This window comes from Rhinoraja longicauda, chromosome 3, assembly GCF_053455715.1.
Source record: "Rhinoraja longicauda isolate Sanriku21f chromosome 3, sRhiLon1.1, whole genome shotgun sequence".
Taxonomy (NCBI): Eukaryota; Metazoa; Chordata; class Chondrichthyes; order Rajiformes; family Arhynchobatidae; genus Rhinoraja; species Rhinoraja longicauda.
This window is the reverse complement of record NC_135955.1, coordinates 84,360,530-84,375,807: the sequence shown is the minus strand read 5'-3', so window position 1 is coordinate 84,375,807 and position 15,278 is coordinate 84,360,530. Positions and strand designations below refer to the sequence as shown.

At 43.0% G+C, this 15,278-nt stretch overlaps 1 protein-coding gene across 2 annotated transcripts in view; it reads left to right on the top strand.

The window, feature by feature from the left end:
- xrcc4 (X-ray repair complementing defective repair in Chinese hamster cells 4) overlaps nt 1-15,278 on the top strand; it is a 373,772-nt gene that overhangs the window by 125,331 nt on the left and 233,163 nt on the right. The window lies entirely within an intron of this gene.

Sequence of the window (15,278 nt, the reverse complement as noted above, 5' to 3'; positions counted from 1 at the left end):
AGGAAGAGAAATAGAGTTTATATTTTGGGTCAACCTGAAATATTAGTTCTGTTTCTCTTCCCACAGATCTCTGTAAAGCGTCTTTGAGTATATGAAAAGCGCTATATAAATAAAATGCATTATTATTATTATTATTAGATGTGCTGACCTGCTAATTATTCCCGACATTCCCTGTTTGTACAGTAAGCATTTGGCAGAAAATAGGTTGAAACGATTAGGTGTAGGAAGGAACTGCAGATGCTGGTTTACCGAAACGTCACCTATTCCTTTTCTCCGCCGATGCTGCCTGACCCGCTGAGTTACTCCAGCATTTTGTGTCTATCTTCCATGTTGAAACGATTATTGGCTTAGAACACAATAGGACCAAGGTATTTCCCCGTCTCTCCGTAACCACACCCTCCCCATCAATTCTCTACGTTTAACTACTATAAGTGCGGCACAGTGGTGCACTGATAGAGTTGTTGCCTTATAGTGCTGGAGACCCAGGCTCGATCCTGACTACAAGTGCTCTCTGTACGGGGTTTGTATGTTCTCCCTGTGACTGTGTGGGTTTTCTCCCGGTGTTCTGGTTTCCTCCCACATTCCAAAGATGCACAGGTCTGTAGGTTAATTGGCTTTGGTAAAAATTGTAAATAGTCCCCAATGTGTAGGATAGTCCCAGTGTATGCGGACTGCTGCTTGGCGCGGGCTTGGTGCACCATAGGGCCTGTTTCCATGCTGTATCTCTAAACTAAGATAGATTCTTTGGGGACAGTTAAATGAGAATGTGATGTGATACACAAGCTCCTGTGCTGTGTAGGTAGAAAAGAGGATGTTCCGGATTAGAGATGGAGCTTTGCAAATTTTCTTGTTTGTCTTTGATGGGTTGGAGAACATTTGTTTAGCATCTGCACCTTGGCTATTAAAAATACTGAAGGCCAGTAATGGTATCGTAGATGGGGCATAATCTGAGGAAAGAGTGGTCTATCCTTTAATGCTGATTTGTAAACATTTTAATTTTCATGCGCAATTCATTTGTTTTTCTGATTTGCCAGTATGGTTACAGGGGTGAGGAATTTTAAATCTGTTTTTTTGTGGAGAGGCAGTGGTTCTTTTCCTTGGATCAAAGAAGGTTGACAGGATATAGACACAAAAGGCTGGAGTAATTCAGTGAGCCAGACAGCCTCTCTGGAGAAAAGGAATAGGTAATGTTTCGGGTCGAGAACATTGACTTCTCCAACTTTAGATAGTTCTTCTGTCCCTCTCTTCCCCTCCCCCTTCCCAGTTCTCCCTCTATCTTCCTGTCTCCACCTATAACCTCCCTTTGACCCGCCCCCTTGACATCAGTCTGAAGAAGGGTCTCGGCCCGAAACGTCACCCATTCCTTCTCTCCTGAGATGCTGCCTGACCTGCTGAGTTACTCCAGCATTTTGTGAATAAATACCTTCCTCAGACTGATGTTATCTCAGACTGATGTCCGAAGAAGGGCCTCGACCCGAAACGTCACCTATTCCTTTTCTCCAGAGATGCTGCCTAACCCGCTGAGTTATTCCATCTTCTTGTGCCGATCTTTGGTGTTAACCAGAATCCTCAGTTCCTTCCTGCGCAAGGTTGGCAGGATGTTTAGTAGAGGTTTGCATGATTGTGACTGGTTCAGATTAGCTGAGAGGCTATTCTCAATAGCAGATGGTTTAAGAAACCAGATCATGCACCATTTTAAGTAAAAGGTTTTTTGAGGAATTACATGTTTTACTCAGAATGGTTGGGATCTGGAATTCACTTCCGGTTAGCATGGTGGAAACAAAATTAATCAGTGTCGACAGAAGAAAATTGGAACAGGTGTTTGAGAGTGATTAAGTTGCAGAACTAGATGGGCCGATAGGATAGCTGTACCAGAACAAGCATAGAACTCGGCACGGTGGCGCAACGGTAGAGTTGCTGCTTTACAGCGAATGCAGCGCCGGAGACTCAGGTTCGATCCTGACTACGGGTGCTGTACTGTAAGGAGTTTGTATGTTCTCCCCGTGACCTGCGTGGGATTTCTCCGAGATCTTCGGTTTCCTCCCACACTCCAAAGACGTACAGGTATGTAGGTTAATTGACTGGGTAAATGTAAAAATTGTCCCTAGTGTGTGTAGGATAGTGTTAATGTGCGGGGATCGCTGGGCGGCACGGACTTGGTGGGCCGAAAAGGCCTTTTTCCGCGCTGTATCTGAAATATGAAAAATAAAAAAAATAATATGAAATAACTCGATGGGCCGATAGGATAGCTGTACCAGGACAAGCATAGAACTCGTTGGGCCGATAGGATAGCTGTACCAGAACAAGTAGAGAACTCGATGGGCCGATTGACTACCTCCTCAGCTGCTACAACTGTGGAAAGTGTGTCCAGGTTCAGCTCCTGAAGGACCGTGTTGGGGCACTGGAGAGACAACTGGACGACCTCAGGATCATCCGAGAAAACGAGAGTTTCCTGGACAAGACCAACAGTGAGATTGTTACACCGAAGATACCGGAAGAGAGAAGGTGGATGACGATGAGGAAGGGAAGGAAGCTTGAAGTATAGGAGATCCGGGGGGTTGTACCTCTTGAAAACAGGTTCACCCTCTTGGAAGCTGTCGGGACAGAAGATACTGCCAGTCTGAGCGGCGGACAGTCTGCGAGTCAAAACGTGAGCAAAGCCGAAGAGACAAACGTCAGGCAGAGCTGTGGTAGTAGGGGACTCCCACGTGAGAGGTACAGACGGGTATCTGCGGCAACAAGCGGGATTCAAGGATGGTGTGTTGCCTCCCTGGTGCCAGGATCCAGGACGTCACGGACTAATTGCAGAGCATCCTCAAGGGTGAAGGTGAGCAGCCGGAAGTGGTAGTGCATGTCGGCACAAACGACGTTGGGAGGAAGGGGGAAGAGATTCTGCAGCGTGACTTTAGAGAGCTCGGAAGAAGGCTGAAAAGCAGGACCTCCAGGGTGGTTATCTCCGGTTTGCTTCCAGTTCCTCATGCTGGTGAGGGCAGGAAGAAGGAGATACGGGATCTGAATGTGTGGCTGAGGAGCTGGTGCAGGGGGCAGGGATTTCGATTCTTAGACCACTGGGATCTGTTTTGGGGTAAGGGGGAATTGTACAAAAGGGACGGGTTGCACCTCAACAGGCAGGGAGCCAGCATTCTGGCAGGCAGGTTTGCCACTGCTACACGGGTGGGTTTAAACTAAATAGTGGGGGGGGAGGGGGGGAGGGGGGGGGGGGAGACAAATGGGAAAGCCAAGGATGGAGTTAAAGAGAAAGAGTATAGGAAAAGTTAAGAAAGACCCCAGAATTAACGGGACAGATAGCTCACAAAGGTATAGGAGCGTATGGCTAAGTGAAATAGGAATCAATGTGAAAGGTGAAGTGAGTAATGGATTAAAAGTATTATATATGAATGCGAAGTATAAGAAGTAAAGTAGATGAACTTGAGGCTCAGTTAGAGATTGGTAGATATGACATCGTGGGGATTGCAGAGACATGGCTGCAGGAGGATCGGGACTGGGAACTGAATATTCAGGGTTATACGTCCTATAGAAAGGACAGGCTGGTGGGCAGAGGTGTTGGGGTAGCTCTGTTGGTGAGGGATGAAATTCAGTCCCTTGCGAGAGGTGACATAGGGACTGACGATGTGGAGTCACTGTGGATAGAATTGAGGAATTGTAAAGGTAAGAAGACACTAATGGGAGTTATCTATAGGCTCCCAAAAAGTAGCCTGGATATATGGTGTAAGTTGCAGCAGGAGTTAAAATTGGCATGACACAAAGGTAATGCCACTGTAGTTATGGGAGATTTCAATATGCAGGTAGACTGGGAAAATCGGGTTGGTTCTGGACCCCAAGAAAGGGAGTTTGTAGAGTGCCTGCAAAATGGATTCTTAGAGCAGCTTGTTCTGGAGCCTACCAGAGAGAAGGCAATTCTGGATTTAGTGTTGTCCAATGAACCAGATTTAATAAGGGAACTCAAGGTAAAGGAACCGCTTGGAGGTAGTGACCATAATATGATAATTAATATGATTAATCTGCAATTTGAGAGGTAGAAGGTTAAATCAGAAGTGTCAATGTTGCAGATGAACAAAAGGGACTATGAAGGCATGAGAGAGGAGCTGGCCAAGGTCGACTGGAAAAAGGATCCTAGCAGGAATGACAGTGGAACAGCAATGGCAGGAATTTCTGGGCATAATCCAGAAGATGCAGGATCATTTCATTCCAGAGGAAGAAAGATTCTAAGGGGAGCGAGAGGCAACCGTGGCTGACAAGGGAAGTTCGGGATGGAATAAAACAAAAAAAAAATGTATAACATAGCAAAGAGTAGCGGGAAGCCAGAGGATTGGGGAACTTTCAAAGGACACCAAAAGTTAACAAAAAGGGCAATACGGGGTGAAAAGATGAAGTACGAGGGTAAGCTAGCCAGTATATATAGAAGGATAGTAAAAGCTTCTTTAGGTATGTTACGAGAAAAAGATTAGTAAAGACAAATGTGGGTCCCTTGAAGGCAGAAACAGGTGAAATTATTATGGGGAACAAGGAAATAGCAGAAGAGTTGAACAGGTACTTTGGTTCTGTCTTCACTAAGGAAGACACAAACAATCTCCCAGATGTACTAGAGGACAGAGGATCTAGGCAGATAGAGGAACTGAAAGAAATTTGCATTAGGCGAGAAATAGTATTGGGTAGACTGATGGAACTGAAGGCGGATAAATCCCCAGGGCCTGATGCTCTGCATCCCAGAGTACTCAAGGAGGTGGCTCCAGAAATTGTGGACGCATTGGTGATCATTTTCCAATGTTCTATAGATTCAGGATCAATTCCTGTGGATTGGAGGGTAGCTAATGTTATCCCACTTTTCAAGAAAGGAGCAAGAGAGAAAATGGGAAATTATCGACCAGTTAGCCTGACATCGGTGGTGGGGAAGATGCTGGAGCCAATTATTAAAGAAGTAATAACGGCGCATTTGGATAGCAGTAAAAGGATTGGTCCAAGTCAGCATGGATTTATGAAGGGGAAATCCTGCTTGATTAATCTTCTGGAATTTTTTGAGGAAGTGACAAGGAAAATGGATGAAGGATAGCCAGTGGATGTAGTGTATCTGGACTTTCAGAAAGCCTTTGATAAGGTCCCACACAGGAGATTAGTGGGCAAAATTAGAGCACATGGTATTGGGGATAGGGTATTGACATGGATAGGGAATTGTTTGGGAGGCAGGCAGTGGAGAGTGGAGTGCCGCAAGGCTCGGTGCTGGGGCCGCACCTATTTACAATATATATTAATGATTTGGGTGATGGAATTAAAAGTAACACTAGCAAATTTGCAGATGACACAAAGCTGGGTGCTAGTGTGAACTGCAAAGAGGATGTTAGGAGGTTGCAGGTTGACCTGGACAGGTTGAGTGAGTGGGCAGATGCAGTATAATGTAGATAAATGTGAGGTTATCCACTTTGGCGGCACGAACAAGGAAGCAGATTATTATCTCAATGGTGTCAGATTAGTATCTCAATGGTGTCAGATTGGGTAAAAGGGTAGTGCAACTGGCCTCCTCCAACCTCATCTATTGCATCCGCTGCTCTAGATGTCAACTTATCTATATCGGCGAAACCAAGCGCAGGCTCGGCGATCGCTTCGCTGAACACCTGCGCTCGGTCCGCATTAACGCAACTGATCTCCCGGTGGCCCAGCACTTTAACTCCCCCTCCCATTCCCAGTCTGACCTCTCTGTCATGGGCCTCCTCCAGTGCCATGGTGAGGCCCGCCGGAAGTTGGAGGAGCAGCACCTCATATTTCGCCTGGGCAGTTTGCGGCCCGGTGGTATGAACGTCGACTTCTCCAACTTCAGATAGCTCCTCTGTCCCTCCCTTCCCCTCCTCCTTCCCAGATCTCCCTCTATCTTCCTGTCTCCACCTATATCCTTCCTTTGTCCCACCCCCGACATCAGTCTGAAGAAGGGTCTCGACCCGAAACGTCACCCATTCCTTCTCTCCCGAGATGCTGCCTGACCTGCTGAGTTACTCCAGCATTTTGTGAATAAATCGATTTGTACCAGCATCTGCAGTTATTTTCTTATGCAACTGGGTGTTGTACACCAGTCACTGAAAGTAAACATGCAGGTACAGCAGGCAGTGAAGAAAGCTAATGGCATGTTGGCCTTAATAACAAGATGATTTGAGTATCGGAGTAAAGGGGTCCTTCTGCTGTTGTATAGGGCCCTGGAGAGACCACATCTGGAGTATTGGGTGCAGTTTTGGTCTCCTTATTTGAGGAAAGACATCCTTACTATTGAGGCAGTGCAGCGTAGGTTCATGAGATTAATCCCCAGTATGGCAGGACTGTCATATGAGGAAAAATTGGAAAGACTGGACTTGCACTCACTGGAATTTAGAAGGATAAGAGGGGATCTTTTCAAAACATATAAAATTATAAAAGGACTGGACACGCTAGATGCAGGATAAATGTTCCCAATGTTGGAGGAGTCCAGAACCAGGGGACACAGTCTAAGAATAAAGAGGAGGCCATTTAAAACTGAGGTGAGAAAAACCTTTTTCACCCAGAGAGTTGTGAATTTGTGGAATTCTCTGCCACAGAAGGCAGTAGAGGCCAATTCACTGGATGAATTTAAAAGAGAGTTAGATAGAGCTCTAGGGGATAGTGGAATCAAGGGATATGGGGAGAAGGTAGGCACAGGTTACTGATTGTGGATGATGAGCCATGATCACAATGAATGGCTCGTAGGGCCGAATGGCCTCCTCCTGCACCTATTTACTATGTTTCAGCTACAACAACTTCATGATTCTGCAATTCTTAATGCATTGTTAATTGGAATGCTATTTCGTGCATCAACATATAAAGTTTCATAATGTTATTACAAAGATTGAAAATGTCCATTGGGGCATGGATCCATTGGCCTTGATCAATACGTTTCACTAATTCTAATTACCATTGTTTTCACTTGAATGACTTAGGAATATATTTTTGGGAAGTTGCCCAGATTTCTTAATTGTAGTTACAGAAACTATATTTGTAGTCCCCCTGTTCCCCATTATCAGCAACAATCTCTCAATCACAGTTCCAAAGTGGATTATCTAGCTATAATCACATTGCAATTTGTAAGAGTTTGGCTGTCACATTTTGTATAACAGAGAAACACACTTCCAAACAATTTCATCAGCTTTCTAGTGCTAAATTATTTTGAAAGATGTATGAAAAGTGCTACATAAAGGCAAGCCTGTTTTTGTGCATGTAAAAATAACAGTTGATATGAATACAGACATTAAAAGGGGAGTGAAAAGAAAGCCTCACTGGATACAAGTTCAGTGATCTACTATTTAATTAAAATGGCTCATAATAAAATATTTACCACAATTAAAGAATATGTATTGCAGGTTCTGTTTTCTCTGATAACATTAACCATTAAAGTTAATCTTTATTTTTTTAACAGTTCCCATTTCATTATTATAAAACAATATTCATATTAATTATTAATGTACGTAATAAAGTGCTTCAAAGCCCTACAGTCTTTGATAAAATGAAAGCTAGTACATTAATCTGGGAAACAGTACCTTGACTAAAATACACACTTCAGCTATTTGAAAAACTGCTTTTATTTATTTTCCTGATATTGTTACTGTACATTAGACTCCATAATTTCCTTTGTGGGCAGCTCTCATGAACCAGTGTAAGCCATGCTTTCGAAGTTGTGCTAAGTATCTTGCATAATGTTGGCGTTATTCCCATATGAGACGCTGAAGAGTAATCCATTGGTAACAATGTGTTTGATAAGAGCATGCTGTTGATATCGTCTAGTTTTCTTTGACCTGGCCTTTTCTCCAGGCTGCCTGGCCCACTGAGACGTTCCAGCCTTTTATGTTTATCTTTGGTGATGGTTGCGAATTAGCTTTGATATTGGAAGCCTGTAGCCAGCGCAGCAATTGTTGTTTGGACTCATACGATTTATTTCTTCATGTTAATAAAATGGATGGATCAGAGAAGATATGATTTGTGAGTTTACACATGACATGAAAATTGATAGTGTTAATAATGAGTTGCTTGCTGATCTGTTGCTGAGGCGTGCAGAATCGTGGCAGATTAAATGTAATTTTGTTGACTGAAATGCTGCGTTTTGGGAGGTCTAATAAGACTGGTACATACACCATCAATCGTCGAGCCTTCGGGAGTATTGTGGATCACAAGGACCTCAGTATACAAGGCCAAGAGTCCTTAAAGATGGCAACATCGAGACATTAGGTGGTTTGGTGTGTGTAGAGCGTATTTACCTCCATTAGATGGTATAGAATATGAGAATTCTCTGCCTCAGAAGGCAGTGGAGGCCAATTCTCTGAATGCATTCAAGAGAGAGCTGGATAGGGCTCTTAAGGATAGCGGAGTCAGGGGGTATGGGGAGAAGGCAGGAACGGGATACTGATTGAGAATGATCAGCCATGATCACATTGAATGGCGGTGCTGGCTCGAAGGGCCGAATGGCCTCCTCCTGCACCTATTGTCTATAACAGGGAAATACTAGTCTACGAATATAAAACATTAGTTAGGCTATTAGTGTACTGTGTGTACTTCTAGTCTCCACACTATAGGTTGGTCATGCATTGTGGAGGGTGCAGAGGATATTCATCAGTATAAGAAGGAACTGCAGATGCTGGTTTAAACCGAAGACCCGAAACGTCACCCATTCCTTCTCTCCAGAGATGCTGCCTGTCCTGCTGAGTTACTCCAGCATCTTGTGTCTATATTCATCAGTATATTGCCTGAAATGGAGTGCTTTAGTTCAGTGGAGAGACTGGACAGCTTTTTTTTGGATTTGAGGGGGAACGTCATTGAAGTATATATAAATTACAATTAGTTTAAAGTAAAGATACAGAGCGGAAACAAGCCCTTTGGCCCCACGGAGTCTGTGCTGACCAGGGATCACCGCATTCTAGCACGATCCTACCCACACTAGGGACAATTTACAATGTTACCAAACCAATTAGTCCACAAACCTGTACGTCTTTGGCGGGACTATCATATGTTGAAAGACTGGAGCGACTAGGCTTGTATACACTGGAATTTAGAAGGATGAGAGGAGATTTTATCGAAACGTATAAGATTATTAAGGGGTTGGAATCTGTGGAATTCTCTGCCTCAGAAGGCAGTGGAGGCCAATTCTCTGAATGCATTCAAGAGAGAGCTGGATAGAGCTCTTAAGGATAGCGGAGTCAGGGGGTATGGGGAGAAGGCAGGAACGGGGTACTGATTGAGAATGATCAGCCATGATCACATTGAATGGCGGTGCTGGCTCGAATGGCCTCCTCCTGCACCTATTGTCTATTGGAGTGTGGGAGGAAACTGGAGCACCCGGGATAAAACCTATACGCAGGTCACGGAGAGAATCACAACCAGAGATCAGTGCTGCACTATCTACCACTTTGGTGACCCTTGAACTATCCTTGATCGGACTTTGCTGGCTTTACCTTGCACTAAACGTTATTCCCTTATCATGTATCCAAACACTGCAAATGGATCGATTGTAATCATGTATTGTCTTTCTGTTGACAGGTTAAAGCTTTTCACTGTACCTCGGTACACATGACAATAAACTAAACTGAAACGTACAAACTCCGTACAGACAGCACCCATAGTCAAGATGGAACCCGGGTCTCGGGCGCTGTAAGGCAGCAACTTTACCACTGCGCCAACTTGCCACAATTCAAGTGACTTTTTAAAAGAATGATACATTAAATGTTGAAAACATAGTGGAAATCCCCAAATGCAGAAAGACCTCGACAATGTCCAGAATTGGCCTGATAAACCTCAAGTGGCACCATGATATATGAGTCAGATGCAGTGGTTATTTCCACTTTCATTAATTCCTTCCTGTGTATCATTTAATTAACTTTCTCTTTTGTTAATGCTGCAATCTGCAATGAGATTTTACAATAGAAAGATCTTTTTCAAATTAATTGGATTTCATGCCAAATAAAATGGAAATTCCTGGGGTTTTTTAGAAATAGTTTTCATGGTGCTCTTCACATCTGTTACAATTGTTACCACCATGACAACTGGAAAAAATGTCTTTCTCCACATTATTCAGCACTGTCCTTTCTACTCCGCCCTGTTGCTGACTCTTGCTTTTGGCCATTCCTCATCTCCCTTCGCACTTCCAGACTATTATTTTCTCTCCACCCTGTCATTAAGTCTCTTTCTTGGCTTGCATGATGCTTCCAAAATATTCTTTCCATCCTGATTGTTTCTGGCCTACACTGCTACCAGCTACCATTTTATTTTACAGCCTGCTGCTTTCCAACGTTAAAACAGCAGCAATCTAGGCCAGCAGCCATCCTTTACAGTCTGCTACTAAACTGTAATTTAGTTTAGTTTAGCTTAGAGGTACAGCGCGGAAACAGGCCCTTCGGCCCACCAGCGTCGACCAGCATATTAACACTAACCTACACACACTAGGGACAATTTACATTTATACAAAACTAATTAACTTATCAACCTGTACGCCTTTGGAGTGTGGGAGGAAATTGAAAACCTCGGCAAAACCCACACGGTCATGGGGAGGTTGTACAAACTCTGTACAGACAGCATCCGTAGTCGAGATCGAACCCGGGTCTCTGGTGATGAAAGCACTGTAAGGCAGCAACTCTACCGCTGCGCCACCATGCAGCCGTAATTGGAGCCAAAGAACTAGGTCAAATAGATTAAAATACCCTGCTTGCCCACACACATGAATCCAGTCCTACCACATCTTTATATCTGTGATATTCCATATATCTGTGGAGTAAATTTAATGAACAAAATAATCTAATGCCTTGATATATGACCGAGTGCTCTTTGTTCCAATTACTTCAGATGGCTTGATGGTTCCTTTTCAAGAAGCTGATTGCTTTTAAAATAAAGCTTTCTTCAATTAAAATTTAAACATCTGAAGTAAAAAAACTTATATTTTTTAAACTCTTGTTTCAAAGCACAATAAAATCTTCAGCTTATTAGGTCATAAGGTCATAAGTGATAGGAGCAGAATTAGGCCAATCGGCCCATCAAGTCTACTCCGCCATTCAGTCATGGCTGATTTTATGTTCCTTTCTGGTTTAAAATTGACCCTTGATGTCACATTCTGACCACAGTGAAATAACATGTCAGTGTAATAAGAAGTGCTTATAGATCATTTGTAGCAAGTAGTTACTGCATAAAATTCATGAATTGTTATCAGATGTTTGATGAGATGTGTGTATCTCCTAGCTTGGCCAAAGTTATCTACTGTTACGGAATGATTGAATGAACAGAACACTAAATGTTTCTGAGATATTTAGAAGAATAGTAAAACAGTTCCATGCGTCTTTGTTCTAAACTTCACAAGTGTTAATGAATGTTTGAAAATGATCGGGAGTCGTTTATATATTTTTAAACCCTTGAATTTTAAAACAAAGACTGCAAGTAAGAATTTCATTGTTTAGTTTAGAGATGCAATGAAGAAACAGGCCCTTCAGCTCACCGAGTCCGCACCAACCAGCGATCCCCGCACATTAACACTATTGTACACACACTGAGGACAATTTACATTTACACCAAGTCAATCAACCTACAAACCAGTGTGTCTTTGGAGTGTGGGAGGAAATCGAAGATCTCAGAGAAAACTCACGGGGCGAGCGTACAAACTCCGTACAGACAGTACCCGCGATCGGGATCAAACCCTGGTCTCCAGCGCTGCAAGTACTGTAAGGCAGCAATGCTTACGGCTTCAAATTGATTTTCGTTGTTTCTGTGATTTTCTTTGCGGGTAATGCAGATGACCATTAGTACTTAATGTCTCCATGCTTTTTTCACACTGTTTTATTGTTCTGAAAAATGATGCAATAAAATTTCTAGACTTCAGATTTCTTTTCTTCAATCTCTTGCATGTTGCTTCCTGAAAGGCTGTTCTATGTTATGTGCCAAGCCTGAAGTTCCTCCAGGAGTTTACTGGAATGTGCTTCTGTTTGACCAGAACTATCAAGTAGTAGGTTATTTTTAGGGGTTTCACAGCTCATTCTCTGTATGTCAAAATTAAATGTGAGACCTCAAGGTGCCAGTCAATAGCACAAGTCAGCTTCAACATATGTGACTACTTTCCTTTTTTGTAGCATTTAGTATTTCCATTAACTCGTTGTGGGCTTTTTGCAAACTTTTGGATCTATAAAAGAAATTACACGGAACATGTAATGTTTTCTAACAGGTTTTCTGGTACTATATGCCATTCTCATAAATACATTTTAAAATTTCTGCAGCAGATAATTTGCAGTGATATCTTTATATTTTGCTGTAATTCTAAATTGAAGATGTGACCAATTTGCAAATATGTTTTATTTAAAGTGTATTGAAAAATCTCATAGATTGGGAAATAATATCCCAGAAATAGCTGGAAGGTTAGCAATCACCAATTTTTTTTTTAGTGCATAAATAATCCAGCATTTCAAGCAAGTTATAGATTTTCTGTGAGTTGTGACTGATTTAGTGACTGATTTACACCATTCTGTTGCTGGCCTCATGAAATCGCATTACCTTCTAACTTCCCCTTAGTGTCATGAAAATGCTGTAATTGAATAGTGATGAAGAGTGAATCTTGTTGCAAAGACTTATGGTTGAAGGTTCACGGCTTAAAGTCTCAGTTTATGTCTTAATTTTCAACCCCCATGTGAAACTCATCCCTGAAAGAGAAAAAATTGAAACTGCTAAGTCTCATTTCTACAGCTGGCTCGGTGGTTCCCAGAGGCATTTTAAATTTTAATCTTTCGGTTTCATTTTCCTTTAGGCATATATTTTTATTTCCAAACCAAAACCTATTTTTTTCCTGCTCTTTATCTCTATGTTATTTGGATGCAATGTAGAACAGTTCCGGCACAAGAATGGACTCTTCATAAATTCATAAGTTACAGGAGCAGAATTAGGCCAATTGGCCCATCACGTCTACTGTCAACTAGTGCTAACTACTGCCTTCTCCCCATAACCCCTGGCACCCTTCAGCCCATGATGTTTGTGCCCAGCATGATACTAAACTAATCCCTTCTGCCTGCACATGATCCTTAGTCCCCCCATTCTCTGCATGTACATGTGTCTATCTGAAAGCCTCTAAAACACGAGTATCATATCAGCTCCCACTGCCAACCTGGCAGCGGGTTCCAGGCATCTACCACTTACCTCATTTTCTTGTAAAAACGCAGCTAAATTCTACCCATAAGAATCCATTTCCAAGTTGTGTAGGCTCGGCGATCGTTTCGCTCAACACCTTCGCTCAGTCCGCCTCAACCAACCTGATTTCCCGGTGGCTCAGCACTTCAACTCCCCCTCCCACTCCCAGTCTGACCTTTCTGTCATAGGCCTCCACCATTGTCATAGTGAGGCCCACCGCAAATTGGAGGAACAGCACCTCATATTTCGCTTGGGCAGCTTACACCCCAGCGGTATGAACATTGACTTCTCTAACTTTAGATAGCTCCTCTGTCCCTCTCTTCTCCTCCCCCCTCCCAGTTCTCCCACTGTCTTCCTGTCTCCAACTACATCCTTCTTTGTCCCGCCCAGTCTGAAGAAGGGTCTTGAAATTGTTGATATTTAGAGGAAGGGACCTTGGTGCCCTTGTGATCTACATACTAAAACTATTTTCGTTTGTTTGTTTGTTCCTGAACTACGGGCCAAAACAGTACATGATAGCATGACAATTTTAGGCCCACCTTACTCACCGTCGTCCCTTTGTTGCTAATGGCGGAAGTTTCATTGAAATCGGTGTTATATTTTTAAAGTTATTCACATTTTAAAGTTTAAATCTATCTCCTAGGGAGGGAGGGGGTTGGAGGGAGAGAGGATGAGGGGGGTTGAGAGGAGGAGGGGGAGGTGGGGAGGGGATGGGGTGGGAGAGGGGAGGGAAGGGGGAGGTGGGGAAGGAGGGAGGGGTGGGGGTGGGAGAGGGGAAGGGGGGAGGAGAGGGTGCTGCACCAATGCAGGAGAGGTTTGGGCCCAATGGGTCCACTTGGTCCAGTATATATCACTCAAAGTTAATGTGCAAAGTGCAAGTAAGTAATTAAAAAGGCACCATTAGTTGGGCTTTAGTGCAAGTATATTCTCGTGCAAGAGAAGAGACATTATGTATTAGTTTTACAGAGCCCTTGTGCGACTGCATCTGTAATATTGTGTATGTCTGCCCATACTAGTTGAAGAAGGATGCATCACTGATAGATGAAGAGCTGTAAAGGTTCATAAGAATTATCCTGGGATAACCGGTTGTGTTGAAAGGAACTGCAGATGCTGGTTTAAACCGAAGATAGACACAAAATGTGTCCCGCTGAGTTACTCCAGTATTTTGTGTCTTTAACAGGTTGTGTTGTCTGGGCCTATGTTCAGAACAAAGCGATGATGAATGAGACTAAACTAAACTAAAAGAGTTGAAGTTATGATAGGATTATATATGTGTGAAGCAACAAATACCAGCATGCAATACCCCAAACTGAGTAACCTCACAACCAACAGCTCAGATCGAATTTCTGCTATCCTACCATATTTACTCACAAATGGTGATGGATAATAAATGTGAATGGGCAACCAGCAATGGATAATAAATACATGGTTTTGCGGTGACATCCTGAAAATGATTTTTTATAGAAGTGTATAAAATCATGAGAGGAATAGATTGGGTAGATGCACAGAGTCTCTTGCCCAGAGTAGGGGAATCGAGGACCTAAGGACGTACGTTTAAGGTGAAGGCGAAAATATTTAATAGGAATCTGAGGGGTAACTCTTTCACACAAAAGGTGGTGGGTGTATGGAACAAGCTGCCAGAAGAGGTAGTTGAGGCAGGTGCTATCGCAATGTTTCAGAAGCAATTAGACAGGTACATGGATAGGACAGGTTTGGAGGGATATGGGACAAATACAGGCTGGTGGGACTAGTGTAGCTGGGACATATTGGCCAGTGTGGGCAAGTTGGGCCAAATGGCCTGTTTCCACACTGTATCACTCTATGACCCTATGACTCCAAATCATATTAAACTACATAAAATTCTTAAGGGTCTTGATATGGATGCAGAAATAATGTTTCCTCCAACCGGGGTGCCAAAAACTGTGGGGCAGAGTCTCATGACCAAAGATAATAGAGCAGAACAAGATAGACCACTCGACCCTAAAAACCGTAGTATGTCATGGCTCCATTTTAGTAGGCGGAAACTTGCAGAAACATTTTAAAAGAAAAATAACAGAAATCTGTGAATTGATAGATGAGATATATTCTGCATTTTTATGGTATCATCACACATACTGTTC